This window comes from Lepisma saccharinum, chromosome 16 (assembly GCF_977018435.1).
Source record: "Lepisma saccharinum chromosome 16, izLepSacc3.1, whole genome shotgun sequence".
NCBI lineage: Eukaryota > Metazoa > Arthropoda > Insecta > Zygentoma > Lepismatidae > Lepisma > Lepisma saccharinum.
In genome coordinates this window covers 38689448-38708003 of record NC_139244.1, presented here as the reverse complement: position 1 = coordinate 38708003, position 18556 = coordinate 38689448, and the positions used below count along the sequence as shown (strand labels likewise).

At 40.4% G+C, this 18556-nt stretch overlaps 1 protein-coding gene across 3 annotated transcripts in view; it reads left to right on the top strand.

The window, feature by feature from the left end:
- The first annotated feature begins 281 nt into the window (after positions 1-281).
- The window catches only part of LOC146000035 (phosphonopyruvate decarboxylase-like), a 70996-nt gene continuing 52721 nt past the window's right edge, over positions 282-18556 (top strand). For 2 of the 3 annotated variants that reach the window (XM_083137352.1, XM_083137349.1), the window contains exon 1: positions 16397-16464. The gene's annotated coding sequence lies outside the window, so the exon portion shown is untranslated. Of the gene's footprint in view, positions 356-16396; positions 16465-18556 lie in introns of those variants that run through there. The other variant, XM_083137351.1, reaches the window with a different exon arrangement.

Genomic DNA, 18556 nt, shown 5'->3' with positions numbered 1-18556 from the left:
TTTCTGTCGAAGTTGAAAGGTCATTATCTAGAAAAATGATATGCCTTTAAACTTAGATACCGGTTTCTTTAAATTCAAGAATTCCGTTGCAATTCGTAATTCAGTAACCTAGTCCACTGTTGCTGGAGTTATCTACACACTTTCACCTCGAGAATCTACGTAAGCAACGCAGTTTATTTACATAAGTTGATAGGCGCTTTTACGGGACGAATATCGAAGAATGGCCGTGAGAGGCGCTGCATAGCCAACCCCGTCTGACGTGCATTGGGTCACCGTGCAGCAGTGTGTTTACTGAACGTTGTGCGTTTACATCATTGTAGACGCCTTCGCAGTTCAGCTTATCCTCATATTCCAGGTAGGAGCAGGCTTTTTAGATCATATAGTTTAGGCAAATTGCACAATTTTTTTCTTTTTGTTTGTCTACGCATGGCAAATCTGGAAAACTTCCGAAATTCGAGAATTGGGGATCGGTGCTGGCTGACAGTGCGAATACAATCTTTATTTGACTGACTTTTATTACGTAGCGTCGCTTTTCGGCCACGTTTGGCCAATCGCGACGATGAGAATGAGTGATGAAATTGATCAAGGGACGCTCACAAAGAACATCCACGCCTAGGCCGAGATTCGAACCCGGAACCCAGTTAGCATCGAAGCGCACTGTGCTGACCTTTCCGCCACAGAGATCGTCAAATCTTTTGTCAGTTGACAATAGTTCATTGAGGTTTCGTTGCTAATGTAGTTTTATGATATGATAAAGAAATATTACAATGTCTACATTCTACGTGTAGTAGTCAGTAGAGACTATGTAAACATGTCAGCGTGCGTGAACTTTACAAGAGACGTTGTAGAAATGAGAATCATGTACGTCTGCAGATTTTTTGCATGTAGGGTCAAGGTAGGCATTTTTCCCAGGGGGAGGACAAGGTAGATTTTCAATTAAAAATAAGAAAAAAAATATTTCTCCTCTGCATGGAGGATATGATTGACTTGATTTCATGGGCGTCCGGAAGGGGGGGGGGCAAGGGGGGCTCGCCTCCCTGGAAAATGGAAGTCAACCAAAAATGATATATTTTTCACATATGATTTCATTCCAGCCACAATAATATGTGTTAATTATTGCATGAATATGATAAATTAAAATTTAAGCAATGTTTTTTGAGGGAACAACACTATTATTGGGTAAAATGTGGCTTGTTTGCCTCCCCTGGAAAAATATACCTTCCTTGCCCCTCCCTGGAAAAAATCCTGGGGACGTCCATGTTTGATTTGATTTATTTCACTTCGCTTTTTGAGCCACTTTTGGCAAATTTGCGACCCCTGGCGTCGTAGCGCGATGTGCTAACCACTCTCCCACGGGACTGGCTCATCTGGATATGAACCAACACTTTTCTCTCCCGAAACTGTTGTTAATTTGTAGCTTAGTTGACATTATTGTGTAATCCTAGCACCGATCCCCCCCCCCCACAAAACTAATTATAAGAAGCTTCTGAGTAATTAATACAAACGCTCTAAAATTTACAACTTACATTTCTTTGCAAGCAGGAAATATTTTAGATACACTTATTTTCGACAACAAGAAGACTAATTTGATAGAGCACCAACTTTTTAGGGGAGCATGATATTTATTGTTTAATACAAAAATCAATCAATCAATTCCCCCTCCCCAATTCTTGTGCGATGATAACAGAATTGGTAGATACACTATAAAATAATTTTCAAATCGTTTATTACTTGTTACATTACGAAAGTTATGTTATTTTTATCCTCTCCTTTCCCCGCCAGAAATTCCTACGACCTAGCACGTGTCTTTGATTTGGTGTTTTACGTCCACTATGCACAGTAAGGCTAATCGGGACTGGACCTACAGTTTAAAGTGGAATCCGAACCACTTGTGCCTCCACCGGGTATCGAACCCGGGACCCCTTGATTACAAGGCGACGACGCTACCATCGGGAGGCCCTAGCACGTGTCGTGAACTCCCTCCCACACACTGGTATCTTGCCCTACATTGAGGGGAATTTCCCTTAATGTGGCAATACTTCTTCATGTTCAATTTGCTTCAGCGGGAGAAACTTCTCTCGATGAACATACCACGCGCTGGGCTACAGCACCAGAAACGCAGGCTCGAATACCAGCTTGGGCATAGGTGTTCTTAGTGAACGTCTGTTCACCATATCATCACTCACATCGTCACGATTAGCCAAAAGTGGCAAAAACTACGCTAAATAACAAAAGTCGAATTAAATCAAACAAATCAGGGGTAGAAGTGTCGTCATATGGAGCAGAACTTAGAATCTACCCCCCCCCCCCCACATTGACGATCCTTATGCTGCTGGAAGATAACCCAACAGATTTCGCTTCGCAATTTCTCCTGAATGCCTGAATTTGATTCATTTCTTTTATTTTACGTGGCATTTCTGCCACTTTCGGCTAATCGTGAAGATGAGAATAAGTGATGATATAATGAAATGGTTGATGGAACACACAAAGAACACCCATGTCAGGGCCGGGATTCGAATCCGGGACCCCTGGCGTCGTAGCGCGCTGTGATAACCACTCCACCACAGAGATCGGTGCCTGAATTTGAAATTTCGGCAGGAAGCACATCAGTATTTGTCTTGCTAGCAATATGATTTATGCCTTGAGGTTCGTCGTAGTACACTTTATTTGGCGTCAGGGGAAAGTCACTTAACAGTTTTGGCAAATTTGGTTTTAATCCACTTTATGCTCAGATAAGCTATATTCGGTTGGACTTCCAGTTTGGTGGGATTCGAACCATAACGCACTGTACTTTCATCGGGAATCGAACCTTGTACCCTTTATTACAGCTCGAATCACCGTGAACATGGCCGGAACATTGTTTCTGCAATGTTACTTGAGCACATTCATTCTTCTATGTCATGTCCCTTCACTAATTTAATCTTATCACGCATCCTCATCGTCGCGATTAGTCAAGTGTGGAAGAAAATCGACGCTAAATAACAAAATCAAATCAAACCGAGCGTCTCCATATCTGTTACTAGGCAAAAAGAACTCGAATTTGGCAAAAAGAGGAAAGGAAGACGTTTTATTTTACGCAAAATCTTTTTTTCAGTGTGAAGAGTAATAAACTGAAAGCAACGCACAGGCAACGGCAAAGATAATAGTTGGCAAATTGTCCATCGCCATTTTAATTATTTTTATTAACTTCCTGTGCTTTTTTATGAAATGGAATTCTGTTGGTGGGAAGCACCTCTGCTCATTGACGTTTTTATTTCATCATCATCCATAGGGCTCGGATACTTATGCATTTTGCACATGCAAATGCATATTTCAAACTTTTTTAAAAATATATATATAAATGCATATATGAATCATACATGTAAATTTCATGCATATTTAGAACCAATCACTATTAACAGTGTATTTCACGTCTGTGCGTTGGGCGTATTAATAAAATAACTTCCTATTTCCTTCCGTCACTCCTGTTTATTCTCCACTTTCTTTCACAAAACAAGGAGATAACACTTCTTACGTCATCATCGCGGGAGCACTCAACAGCCTTATCGTATTGTCCAATCAATACTCGCTCGTGTATTAGAGCGAGTTCTTTCCGAGTATAAAAATATTCTTGCCGAAAACAGAAGTAGTTTCAAGGTTGAAAATTTGAGATATCATGTTCAAATCAAGATCAATCATGATCTGATCTGAAAGGAGTGTAATTTTTCCTTCATTTATATAACAGGTGTAAAGTCAACAAGAGAGTGTGGAAGAATTCAGAACTGCAACGTTTACATTTATTACATGCTAAGTTTAACAGTTTCGTGCATCGGAGACACATTTAAATCGGATATTTTGTCTTTCTCGTGGTTTGTACTTACCAATTATGTATTGCGGAACATAGTGGAAGGTGCCAATAGGCTTTTTGCACGAAAACAAACACCTTTTCTGCTAAAATAAACCATTTTCCTTAATGCTACGGAAAGCACGTCACGGTGCGATATCGCTTGCTTTGCGAATTGTAACGCTTCTTTTGTTTTCGAATATCAATGTTTCCAACTCTATTGTGCATGAAAGTTGTAAAAAAACCGGGGATCACGTCTGGAAATTGTACATTTCGAAGAAACATTGTTCGTTAGCCCCAAAAACCATCCACGGGTAGCCCCACAAACCATTGACGTTAGCCCCAGTGGCGAAGCGTGCTGTCTCTGGAAGGGTAGGCACAGGACGGAGCAGGGTTTGGGGGAAGGGGAAGATGTGATTTTTTTTAACAGTAGTATGTTAAAATATAGCTCCTAGAAAATAAAAGATAACATATTGCGTGAATCTCGTCTACTTAAGTCGGGATAGTGATTGTAAAGGATAATGTAGTGATTAACGCTCTCGCCTTATAATCAAGAAGTAGAAGGTTGGATTCCTCCTGGAGGCATTGGTTCAGATTCTACTTTAATCTAGTCTCGATTAGATATCTGAGAATAAAGGCGCTTCTGTCTCGAAGGTCAGAAAAAAGTGACAATGAGACTCGATGTTCTGACCACGCGTCACCCAATGAAATAGCCGTTCTGTCAGGCCCTAGCCATCTTACATTTGTTAGATTAAAGCTGCTCGTAAAAGTTATTTGCTACTTCAATAACAGTATTGTAAATGTTTCTCGCATTACAGAAATGGTTGGTTCACTTGATCGTCACTTAGCGTATATTTCTTTTTAATGCTGACCTCCGCGGCAGATTGGTTATAACAGCGTGCTACGACAAGGGCCTCAGATTCGAATTCCCACCTGGGCATATGTGTTCTTCGTGAGTGTCCCTTCGTCAATGTCATCATATTATCGCTCATTCTCATGTTCCCAATTAGCCAAAAAGGCAGAAAGCCAAGTAAAATAAACTAAATATATCAATCAATTATTTCTTTTTAACTTTTTTATGCATATAATTCTTCTTCAACAGGCGACTTTTTTTAAAAAAATTATAATATGATTTAGAAAATGATGAAATTCTAAATGAGAACACGGACAGAGAAACACACAGTCATAAAATTTCAGTAACATGGATTTTCTCTATACGTTTGCATTGTACGTACTTTGCCCCGTTTTAAAAGTAGCGCGTTTTCAGTTATGTCACTAATCATGAAAGGAAATTTCGTCTCAATATCCCTTTCCTCAAATAAATAAAATACTTTCCCTCTCTCAATCGAGGTTGGTGTGGGGCACATCCAGCAGCTAACACTTCGCGAAAAGCGGTTCCTCAAAAGAGCTGAAAGCACCAAACTTAACACTGGTAACCAACTTGCATGCATTATTTGCAGTTAGAATTCTAATAATGTCTACTTTGATAGGTTAGGAGGCCAGGCTTAGAGGTGTTAGCAACACATTTTCGCTACATGTTAGCATCTGGGTGTGCTCCGCTCCCGGCACAGCTCTGAATCTTCCATGGAAACACTGCTTCAACAAGCTCTGTACGTCCACTGCCTGCTTCGTCACGCGCTCGTACACGATCGGCACTCTTCGAAAGTCAGGGGGGGGGGGGTGAGAGAGAGAAAAGAGGCCGGCCTCTCAGGTTACATTACAAGTGAACGCACCCCTGAAATTATGCTTTCCCGTACGAATCAGATAGGTTGTTATGGGAGCAGCTGAGGCACTCTCGGGCGGGCCTCGCTGAATGGTCAGATACGGTTCCAGGCAGGGTTGCAAACTTGCGATAATTATCGGAAGACCAAGAATTTCAGTTTTCTTTTATTAAGCGTCGTTTAATGAAATTTATAAGTAATAAAATAATCCGTTATAGACAAATATATTAGGGTAGGCCCGGCCTCCGGGCCTCATAGGACGCTTCGCCACTGGTTAGCCCCAAAAACCATCCACGGGTAGCCCCACAAACCATTGACGTTAGCCCCAAAAACCATCCACGGGTAGCCCCACGAACCATTCACACGAGGTTAGGTTAGGTTCCATTAGCACCCATTTCACCCCTAAATTCATCGAAAAACCATTTTCCTTTCTCAAAAAAAAACCGCGCGTTTCTCGAAAAAAATCGCGCGTTTGGAAACCCTGATTCCACTAGCGAGATCGCGTGACTTCCGACGCTAGAGCCATCTGCAGGTACATCTTGGAAACAACGGCATGATGATGTCGATTTTCACAAAATGCGCAATATTATTACATGAAAAGTGATTATTTATTGTTCTACTGCATTGTAGGATGAAGTTTCAGGAAGAATATACATCGATGAAGGTTGTAAACCTTGGAGAAACTCATTTCCGTAAGTAGTTTCTTGTGTAAAATTGAAGAAATGTGTCTCCGATGCATGAAACTGTTACCCTAAATTTTATGAACTGGAAAAAAAATCTGTTTACACGTAGGCTTTTTGCGGTAACTGAAAGAAAGCATTTAAAAAAAGGTAAGATGTTTTCTAGTGCATATTTTGCGCCTTTTTACTGCATATTTTAAGGTGTTTTAAGTACATAACTATCAAGGCCCTAATCGTCACATTGCGAAAAACAGACTGATAGTGATGGGTATGCATATTTAGTTTTTGAGAAAAACACAACATTTGAAATAAGAAATTGTAAAGTTAATTTTTCATGCTTTTGAAAGGTGTGAGGTACATTTTGAAACCATGTTTTGTCACGAAATGCACTGCAAAATGCGAAATAAACTCTTAAAGACACAAAATGTAGGGTTTGTATGTAGCAATGCGATACTTTCTCTGAGGTCTGAATTATCCTGCGACTTATGCAAATCACGGAAAATTGATTAATGCTGCTGTAAATATTGAAGCAAAAATGGACTCCTTTACAAAGGAATAAACTTACTATGATAACTACATAAATGTGCTATTAGAAGTGAAATGTCAATTCTGTGTAATAAGTATAATTTTAAAATCAATTTAAGTTTTTATTCACGAGTTTAATACCGAAATGCCATTTTATATATCGCTTTTGATCCTGAAATTTGGCCAGCTTTTGTACCGAAATCTTGATCTTATTCACCAGGCTGCTACAGTATTTACCAGTCGTATCCGTACAGAGGTAGTTGGAAAGTGAAATGATAAAGTACACCGCTAGAAAACATAAAAGAAAAAAAGAGTCTTGCTGAAATGATGTTGACAACAATGGTACATTGTTATCTTCATTCGCCTTCCTCCACACCCTGTGGACACCATCTGATCCGAAAAGGTTTAGTTGGTCTCATCGGAGCAGATGACGTTCGTCCAGAACTCCTGGTCTTTATGCACGTTTTTTTTTCTTCTTCCCCCCCCCCCCCTGTCTGTACAATGCGTGATGAACTGTTAAATTGCTCATTGTCTTTCCTGTTGCATTTTCGACCCGTGACCTCAATTTCGGAACATTTAATTTTGGATTAGCCTTAACTTTTCTCACCACGAAAAGTTCCCCTCTTTCAGTTAGCCTTTTTCCCTTCCTTCCCGATTCTTTGTTGAACCCTCATATTTGAATTTATTTACTATATACTGAATAGTAGGATGAGATTTGTTCACTAATGACCCTATTTCCCTCAAAGAATGTCATTTAAGAGCAAGATTCACTACCACACCTTTAAGGTCAGAGCTGAGCTCCTGTCGCTTCCCCATTACGGACTGCCCACGCTGACCGGGTGGTTGAACGCTAGAAAACAGACCTGCAACTGAAGCTGAACGTACAAAATGCAGTGTGCTGCACACAACGATGTGACATGATCACTACATGACTCATGCGTACGAACAAGAAAGGTAGAGCCTAACACATATATTTCTGCCGTGCGATGCGCGACACAACTCAAGAAGCAGTGTTGCTAATGGAGCAGATAGAAAAATCGCTGTAGTGCGCCGATGCACAGCTGTTACGTACACCAAGAAAATTAGAGAATTCAGGTCTATCTAACCGACCAGATCCTTACCAGCAAAAAACAGTACACACACATACCATGACAAACTTTCTTCAAAAAAGGAAAGACATAAAGGACAAAAGTTTTAAAAATAATTATTATTTTATTTGATGAATCCCCAAAGTATATGAGTGGCATAAAACAAAAATGAAAACTAAATGTATTTAAAATTTGACATATTAAACAAACTACAGTTGTGAGCAAAATTTTGTTGAGAACATGTCACTTACACTTTAAGTCTTTAAAACAATTCCAATAACTTCAAATTAACAAATATTTCATAATCAAATGTACAAATATTTAAGTATCATCCTTAATGGTTCTGTACTTTTGCTTCGAGTGAATAGCATGTAATAACTTTGTATTTTCCATAACCATATCATGGAATTCACTACAGGTACAACTGAAATTATATTTAGTTATTATTAGGTGTTTCAGAGTTTCAGTTTTCAATTGAGATTTCTCAGCAGTCCACATGTTATTCATTAATGAGAAAACTCTCTCAGTGGGTGCATTTGTGGCTGGAAGGCACAAACTGAACTCTACAATATCAAATAACTGATAAAAGGAAATACATTTTTCCTGAAAATATTTGAATATCTCAACCCATCTTAAATCTACTCTCATTTGAGCAGTGTTCCATGCTTTCAGTTTTTCAAGAGTAGCATACGCTCTTACATTTGAAATTTCATCAAAGAGATAAAAGAATCATTAAGTTGCTTTCCTGACCAGTTGGTGAAAAATTGTACGCTATTTTGCACCCTGTCCCATTCGATCATCGAATCCAGTTTTATCCAATCCAACACAGTCATTTCAGAAAAGGGAGAGGACCACTGCTTAATATATTCAATACAAGTTGAATAAAATGAACGCACATGTTCCTTAAAACTTAACATACAAACAAACCCATTTTCCTCCAGACTTTTCAGTTTCGACTGCACTATAAGAGGCAAAAAAAGGCAGTTATATCTGTCAACTAATTTTTGTTTAAGTTCTGCAATCAATGCAGAACCTTCTATCATAGAAACATATTGACCCTCTAGAAAGTGAACAAAGTCATTAAAAAGTGCTGCATTGGAATGGATGAAATAAAGCAATATTTCAGATAGGGGGTCCTCAAAAGCCATATTTCAGATAGGGGGTCCTCAAAGAACATTTTAATGATTGTGGGACACTTGTCCTGTGATAGAAAGTATGATTTCAATGCTGGATAGAGTTTACGTATGCGCTCTACGGCTGGCAACAAAGAGAGCCACCTAGTTTTGCTATAAGAAAGAAGTTTTGAGAACTCTATCTCCACGAAGTCACAAAATTCACGTAAAGCATGTTGACGTACTGTATATATGTAAAAATATGAGTATATTTTGTGCACCACACTTTCTATGCAAATCGGTAAACAGTCCATCGCGGTTTGTACACAATTATTCACTATATGTGCAGAACAACCTACACCTACAATTGGTTTGTTTAAGCATTTCTCAACAATACTGTAAACATTTTTTTTTACCTTTTCTTGCTGCTCCTCCGAAGTTGCAGTTGGTGTTGTCAGCACATAATCCAACATCTTTAGTTTCAATGTTGTATTCATTTAATGTCTTCAGGATATACGGAGACACAATATCGGACGTTTCACCACACTGATCTTGAAAATCCAGAACTTTAACGTGCACTCCGCTCAAAGGAAGGAAGTAGCGCACCAACAATGGAAACAATTTCGTAGCTTTATGGTTCGACGAATTTGTGTAAACTGTAATGTAATTTACCTGATCCAACTCTTTCTGAAGCTCTACAATTGCATAGGGGCTTATCACATTTGTCACGATCGCTTCACATTTTGTTCTTGCACAAGCATATTGTGGTTCGAAGCACTTCTTAACAAGTTTCGAACTACAGTCTGTAGAACGAAACGATTGATTATGTTGCACTGTATGAAATGCAAAACACGCTTCTGCTGCTGCCAATTTTTGATCTTTAGGCCCAAAATTCTTGTTTCGAAAAAATGTAGAAAGTGTAGCACTAGATGCAGCAGCAGCGTCGGCAGATTTGTGTTTTGCCGTTTGTAGATGTCGTGTTATTTCAGACCTTCCACTGTTTGCAATTGAAAACTCACCTGAAGATTTTTCACAGTGAACATCACTATCGCTTTTGCCTCTCTTAAGAAATGGATAAAGAGATTTCAGTTCTGAATTAAATGCACATTTCCTCCTAGGAGGCATCTTCACCCGACAGTGTTGAAATACGAGACGTGCACTTCAGGAACGAGACTTCCACTCTACGCACCCCGCAACAACTGGACAGATCGGCGCCACCTGACCCTTTTGTTCGCAACTGTCTACAAGCTGCTCTCTGCCGTGGTAATTACGCATTGTTCTAACCGGATGTTCATTCTCTCCAGCCCGAACACAACAGAAAAGTATGTAGAGTGCCACACACGTAAATTTGCCGTTGCGTAGAAACGTATTTTCGTTTCGTCTCCCTCTCTCTTAGCATCACGTGTTCTACCCTGCTCGAAAACCTTCGCTATTGTTGCCATATTGTCATTCCATTCCTGGACACACTCGCGCAAACTTCATTGAAAACAATTGAACAGCGCTCCAGCTCGCGGTTCCCACCGGTCAGCAGGGACGGCAATGTGGCAATATAGCACGGCGTAGTCGTTGCTTCTTTTATGCAGTGCATGTTCATTGGCTAGCTAGTAACTAGTGTTGCCAACTGTAATAATGAAGCACTATTTCTGTCACGGAAGGGGAAAGCAGGTAAAGTGGCGGTGAGTTTTGTTGGATTGGAAGCACCATATTTTTATTTTATACTAAGTATTTGACCGGTTTGACGTTGTGTGCGTGTATTGCGTGTGTTTATGTAAAAGTGTGTGTTTGCTGATGAACGTTAAATTCCATAATGCCTCCAGTTCTGTCGAAGTTGAAATCAAAAACCTTGCATAGCCAAGCTCGGGAAATTCTAAGCAACGTGCACGAGTTCATGAAGGAGGAAGCCAGTCATGGTGTTAGCATCCCAATAAAGCATTTTGGCAAGAGAGCAGCGAACAGCAGCAACAAATTGTTCATATTTCATAATTTTGGAATTATTCAAAATAAATAAATTATGTGGCTCCAACATCATTTCAACTCTGGCTCCGGCACGTGTTCTTGTAGATATTGCATAGAGGAGGCTGTCATTTTTGCTGCTTAATGCGATACATATTGTTTTCTGTGTTAAAATTGCCATGCTTTGATGGGTGACCAAGTTCATAGCAGGGCCGGCGGAAGGGGAGGGCGAACCGTCCCATCGCCCAGAGCGGCAAAATTTGAAGAGAAGAAAAAAATAAGCCTATTGAAAACTGTGATCGAGCGAGATATTCTTTTGCGCTGAATAGTATTGAAATAGCATAAGAAGTCTCATTATTTATTTTATATTTTGATGTTTTAGTTAGGAATATATTGATTTTCAATTTTCCGTTGCTGCGTAATGACCGGGGGGGGTCGAAATAGAGCGGCATCTGCCGCCACCTCCCAGGGAGGCAAAATGACTAGCGCCGGCCCTGGTTCATAACAAAAGAAAAAGCCGCGCAGCTTATCGTCTAGTGGCAGTATATGTACTTGTTATTGTTGTGGAAGCCGGCATCCTTTGTAAATGTACAACAAAGGCAACCGACTGTCGCCGATCTCAGAGAGGAAATAATAATACTGCTTCAGGAGGAGTGTTATGGTGCAATTGTAGCGGTTTAACACGTTGGCATGTTATTATCTGCCGTTGCAGTTCCATACCAGTGTATACGGGTTTTGGGAGTGAAAAGTTAGAACGCCACCAGTGCATTAATGCAATGAAAAATAATATATATATTTTTTTATTTTGTTTGAAATCACTCAAATAAGGAATCGTATGAAGAAGTCTTCTTTGCAGCATTTTTGGTAATTTTACTTATGTGTTAGTTCATATTTTGCGAATTTTTAGTCCATATGTATGTAGCTACATACATAGTCACTTGTTAGTACATATTAATCCTAGTCCTGGTATAATGCATGACGTTTAAAACTCAACGTTAGATAGACCTGAATTCTCTAATTTTATTGTTGTACGTAACAGCTGTGCATCGGCGCACCGCAGCGATTTTTCTATCTGCTCCATTAGCAACACTGCTTCTTTAGTTCTGTCGCGCATTGCACGGCAGAATTATCTGCGCTGGACTCTACTGCATAAACTGTTGACATGGAAAAAACAAAAGAAAATATAAATAGAAAATAAATATTTGGACTTGGAGACCGGAGTAGAAATCAGGACATTTCGCAGGACATATGTGAAAGAAAGGACATATCTTAATTTCATACATGGCTTCGCATTCTGCAGGAAAGCCCATCAAAAATAAGGACTGTACTGCGAAAATCAGTACGGATGGTCACCCTAATTTAACGTTGAGTTTTAAACGTCATGCATTATACCAGGACTAGGATTAATATGTACTAACAAGTGGCTTTGTATGTAGCTCCATACATATGGACTAAAAATGTGCAAAATATGGACTAACATATACGTAAAATTACCAAAAATGCTGCAGAGAAGACTTCTTCATAGTGATTCCTTATTTGAGTGATTTCAAACAAAATAAACACTTTATTATTTTCCATTGCATTAATGCACTGGTTGCGTTCTAACTGTTCACTCCCAAAACCAGTCTACACTGGTACTGAACTGCAACGACAGATAGTACACGACCGACACTGCCACTGCTTTGAGAACTAATAATATGCGAACGTGTTAAACCGCGACAACTGGACCACAACAGTCCTCCTCAAGCAGTATTATTGCCTCTCTGTGATCGGCTAGAGTCGGTTGCCTTTGTTGTACATTTACAAACGATGCCGGCTTCCACAACAATAACAAGTAGCTACATATACTGCCACTAGACTATAAGCTGCGCGTCTTTTTTTTTTCCTACGAACTTGTCACCCATCAAGGCATGGCGCATGGCAATTTTAACACAGAAAACAATATGCATCGCATTAAGCAGCAAAAATGACAGCCTCATCTATGCAATTCTACAAGAACACGTGCCGGAGCCAAGAGTTGAAATGCTCATGGAGCCACATCATTTATTTCTTTTGAACAATTCCAAAATTATAAAATATGAACAATTTGTGAATTTCAGGTTTTTTATTTCAACTTTGACAGAACTGAAGGCAATATGGAATTTAACGTTCATTAACAAACACACACTTTCACATACACACACGCAATACACGCACACAACGGCAAACCGGTCAAATACTTAGTATGAAATAAAAATATGGTTCTTCAAATCCAACAAAACTCGCCGTCACTTTAACTGCCTTTCTCCTTCCGTGACACAAATAGTGCTTCATTATTACAGTTGGCAACACTAGTTACTAGCTATCCAATGAACATGCACTGCATAAAAGAAGCAACCACTTCGTCATGCTATATTGCCACATTACCGTCCCTGCCGAACAGTGTGAACCGCGAGCTGGAGCGCTATTCAATTGTTTTCAATGATGTTTGCGCTAGTGTGTCCAGGAATGGAATGACAATATGGCAACAATGGCGAAGGTTGGCGAGAAACGTAGTACACGTGATGCTAAGAGAGAGGGAAACTAAACGAAAATTGGTATGTGCGCAACGGCAAAGATATGTGTGATGCACTCCTACATATAACTTGACAAGTTTAAAAACAAGACGCTGCAAATAGCTGTTGCGCATCTCGCACCACATTTCAGTGTTGCAACCTGGAGGGAGCGGAATGGTCTGAGGATTTTCAACGAAATTTGTATTAACTTTTTCCTGGGCTGTTTTCTACCTGTCGGAGTACAGAAATCCAGCTCACCTTTCGCCAACGACTCTTTTCCTTCTTTTAAAACTTGGCCTCCCCGAGGGCGCAGTGGTAGCGTCGTCGCCTTGTAATCAAGGGGTCCCGGGTTCGATTCCCGGTGGAGGCACATAGTGCTTCGGATCCCACTTTAAACTGTAGGTCCAGTCCCTATTAGCCTTACTGTGCATAAAGTGGACTTAAAACAACAAATCAATCCAACCCAATTCTTTTAAAACTTGAGAAACCGTCCATTTAGATACTCCCGTGGCGGCGTATTATACTTAAGTTTATGTAACTCCTGATTTCGCAAATATGTTGCAACATTGTAAACAATTTATCTGGCCTGTCCTCTAAGGGGCTTAATTCCAGAGCAGAGTGTGGATTTCGTTCGACTCGGCATGATTTGATTTTTGCATTTCAAAAATATGCAGCCAAGAGTAAAGAGCAAGAACATTTCAATGCTTTAAAAAAGAACACAGGCAAGCGTGTTATCAGATTGCCTTCTCGTAGTGATTGTTGTACGATAAACAAAAGAACCCCCACCCCACTCGACTTTTTAAAAAAAAAACAGGCCACTGCTCGATGTCGCATTCAGAAAATGAAGTCATTCGCCCAGTAGTTTCTCTTCGTTATAAACCTTAACGCGCGTGCGTAATACTACAGTTTGCGATCCGCGCACCGCACGCATTTTCAAAGACCGGATTAAATCAAATGAACCACTGATAAACTGATATGAGCCGGCACAGTTAATCCACACAGTAAAAATCGTAAGTCATATTTGTTTAGCTTAATTTTGCTGAGTTGGCACCACTCGTACTCTCAGTACGCACGTAGAAGAGTGGTGGGAGGATGACGTAATAGGAAGTGCTCCGCAGTGATCTGCCATATCGGGACTTAACTTGTCAGGCTATAGTACATGAAACAACCTCTAACGATTTATAATACTCTTACTCTCCATCCAATACAATTACTGTATCTCGCATATTTTGTACAAATTACCTTTTCAAATGTCCTCTCTGAATACTGGACACCTTTTGTTACGATATTTCCCAAACTGACCACGTTCAGAGGTGTTTCATACAATGTATACAGCCTGTACGAACAAGTATGGTATATACTGTATTACTTTTGCCATTGGGTGTACGCTAATAAATAAAAGTGTAATAGACACTCTGGTAGCGACGCGCTATTGCCGGATTGACCTCCTTCAGAATTTTCGCGAGCCCATAGAAACACGTGTAGGATTAAACATCTGGTTAAACAGTCAACAACGGGACACTTCCATTGTTCTCATTCCGACTCTGTTCATATTTGAAGGAATAACGTTAATATGCAGAGAGCTTTTGGCTGAGTGAAGTGAGTTTTTCTTAATATACAGTCCGATTTCTGTATTGAATACTTTTGTGCGTGAGCGGGCGTTCGAGTGTGTGTTTGTAAGAGTTGTTTGGAGAAATTGTACTGCAATGTCGGAAAGAAGAATGAAAGTAATTGGTACACAGGATCCCACTTCCAACTGTAGGTCCATCATAGATTAGCCGTAGTGTGCATAAAGTGGACTTTAGAACACCAACTTAATCAATCAATCAATCAATTCACACACAATTGATTTGTTCTTGATAAATTCTTCTCCGTAATACAGGAACTCACTTCTCTGAAATTCTGTTTCAGAGGTAAATTTTTGTAGGTTCCGCAAAATATAATTTAAAAACGTGTTAACGAAACCAAGTTGTACGTAATTTGTTTATACGTAATTTCCAAGAAATACATATAACCATGTCACAGAAGAAGCTTCAACAATGTCACAGAAGAATAAATTCCATGTCGTTACATATCAAAGGGTGAGTTTCGTATACAAAAACAATATGCTGGCATAGCTGTGGTCGGTATCGAGTTGCGAAAAAGACGAACGTCGCGGTGTGACAAAGGCAAAGAGAGGCGGCATGAAATCAAAGGAGAACGATTTGCCACAGTTGTTCATAACACAAGACTCATTTTATTTTGTAGGTAATTGTGATAAGATACAACACATGTAAAAAGATGCCGGTAGCTCATGCTTGCAATGTACCATAATAAAAACACAACAAAGGTTCTTTCAGTGAAGGTTTTCGGTTGCTGTGTCGAACAGGAAGAGAAAATGTTTCACGCTTGCCAGAAAGTAAAATTCACATGGGAAGTTAACGTTAACCTACAAGAAACTTCAGATTCAAACTTCTAGATTCGTTAATTTATCACTTAACGACGGAAATACCTTATATTAGCATACTGATACGTACGTGCTTAATTTCGCGTGGTTTTATTTTTTCCCGAGCTTGCCAACAGCTGATTAACCTTTCTGCTTGTTTGTGCGAATGTGGCAACGCAGAAAACCCCCAGCCACATGGCAGCCAACGAGGAGACAGAATTTGGTCACGTTCTGCGTTCTGATTGAACATCGCTTGTTATCGCGGCCCGACTATAATCTTGAGTTAAAATGACAGAGAAAGTTTATTGCTTGTTATTGTGGACTTGATTGCGTTTGTTTTCATTTCGGAATGTCAACTGTTAGTTTGTGCATTCCATTCCTGCCACTGACTGGTGTATTAGTCATGCCAACACCACAATGAACGAACAATGAATTCGCTGATAAGAGACACTTCCCGGGATTCATTGCAATTTGATATCTCAAGTTCGCGAACAATAGCATCATGAAGTTGTTTTACGTGAATCACTGCTCTAGACTAAACTGGTTCTTTTCTAATGCTACTGGCGAAGTGAACAGACGTGCTTCAGATTTGCTGGAAGAAACGTAAGCATATCAGCAGGGCAATTTATCTAACGCAAATGTGCGCGTGGTACATATTCGTGTTATCAAGAAATCAATCTTTTCGTTCAATTTCGAACAGTAGGGAGTAACAGAAAACGTTACGAGGCAAACAAAAAAATGAAAGTTTTCTGGCTTTCCTGAAAACGCTAATGATAAAATAGCAGCATGTTTCTATCGCGTTTTGTTATATTTTATCAACGTAATCGCGACGTTGAGAATGATTTTTCGATTTGGTTTGTCTTGCCTCGCTTTTTAGCCACTTTTGTCTAATCGCGACGATGATTCGTATCCGGGACCCTTGACATCGTAGCGCGCTGTGCTAACCAATCACGACGAGGATGAATGATGGTTAGATGAAATTCATAAAGAAAGAGACCAACATGAAGGAATTGCATTCCCGGTCAGGACTCGAACCCATAACCTTCGGTGGCGAGATTGTGCACTCAGCACGTCCGACGAGCAATGCAACAGCTGCATGTTTTCCAACCATGCAAAATGTGTAATTTGCACCTCAAATACTACGTGCACGTCTTGCGTAAAGACATGTGCAGTGCGATTGTCTTAGTGTGTATCGTATTTGTATGCAGGACCTTTTTTTACTTCTACGCCACTTTTCTGCTTCTCTACATCACGGCGAGGAGGATGAATGATGAGTACACGAAATAGATATAAAACGCATTGAAAAGTCGGTGCTGTACTTGAGATTTGAACCGAGACCAACTGATACGAATAAGGACACCCCTGTCAAATTACAACCTTAGCTCGCGAGCAAAATCTAGTGGAACGAGTATTTAGCAGACAACAGAACCTGTTATCGCTTTGTCAACAGTGCTCTCCTATCGTATGACAGAAGTTTGAAACAACTTCCTACAGTCTGTCTCGGGAATACGTGGAGGAACGGCGTGCAGTCGCGTTGCCCCCTCCATGCAATCCATTTTCCTCTCATGCGTTCATTGGTCGACTCTTATCGCGAGTCACTATAGTAGTGCCGGCATAAGAACCGGCCTCCATTCACAGCGCAGGACTGTTATTTTGACAAAATCTTGTTTTCCTGTTGGCTACTTCGGGGTGGAGGGTTTCAAAGGTTACCGCTTCTTGCTCAAAAAATGGGCAGTGGTAGGTCTAATGGGCTGTGGCAACAGGGGGCGATGTTACGGTGGCCTCACTATACTTGTTTTCGTTTACTTGATCTATACGGACTCCTGGGACAGTCGATGGGCGATCTACGTATACGGATGATGTGGAAATTCGCGTATCAAGTTAAGAAACATTATGGGACTAACCTTGATTTGTTGAATGTCGAACATTTTCGTCGTATTGAACGTTCGTATTGTTTTGCAGAAAACCTGTACGAAGGAAGATAGTAATCCATTGAACGCCACATCTCTCGAGACATCCCGATATCTTTCATAAAGTTGTTCGATTCTTGTTTATTCTGCATAACGTAGGCCTATACATGGTTATCTTACGTTGATTTTCTTTGACAAATACGGTAGCCCAGTCGGTAGAACATCTTGAGACCGGGGTTCAGTTCTTCGACATGTCCCTACATAAAGCGGCTCTGGGTCTCGTCCAGCATCAATGGGTTCTTGGGGCGCGGGGAGAGATTAAGACGGCCGGAGCGTGGTGTTGCTCACATCACCTGCAGTGTAGCTAAGTCGAGAATGTCGAAGGTCTTGCCTCTTCACCCGTCTCTGTGCCTTCATGGCCCGATACAATGCATAGGAAAGGGCTGCACTTTTTTTTAACCTTCTACGAACTTACGTTAATCGGGACGACGAGGATGAATGATGAAACACGCAGAGTAAATTCGAACCCAGAACCTTCATAACGCTGCTACGAAAAGGATTAAGATGTGCCATGCACCCCTGTATCCCCCGGCCCTGCGCCGCTGATAATGACAACAGATTGCAAATGACCCTTGTCACTAACATTTGGGAACAGATGGTGAAAAAAAACAGAGGTAAAGATAACAGAATTTCAAGGAAAGAGCTCGTCAATGATTCCACTTATCTGGAATTGATTGTGTGAAAGGTACTCGGCGCGAGTGTGTGTGACAGAAGAAGCTTCAGCA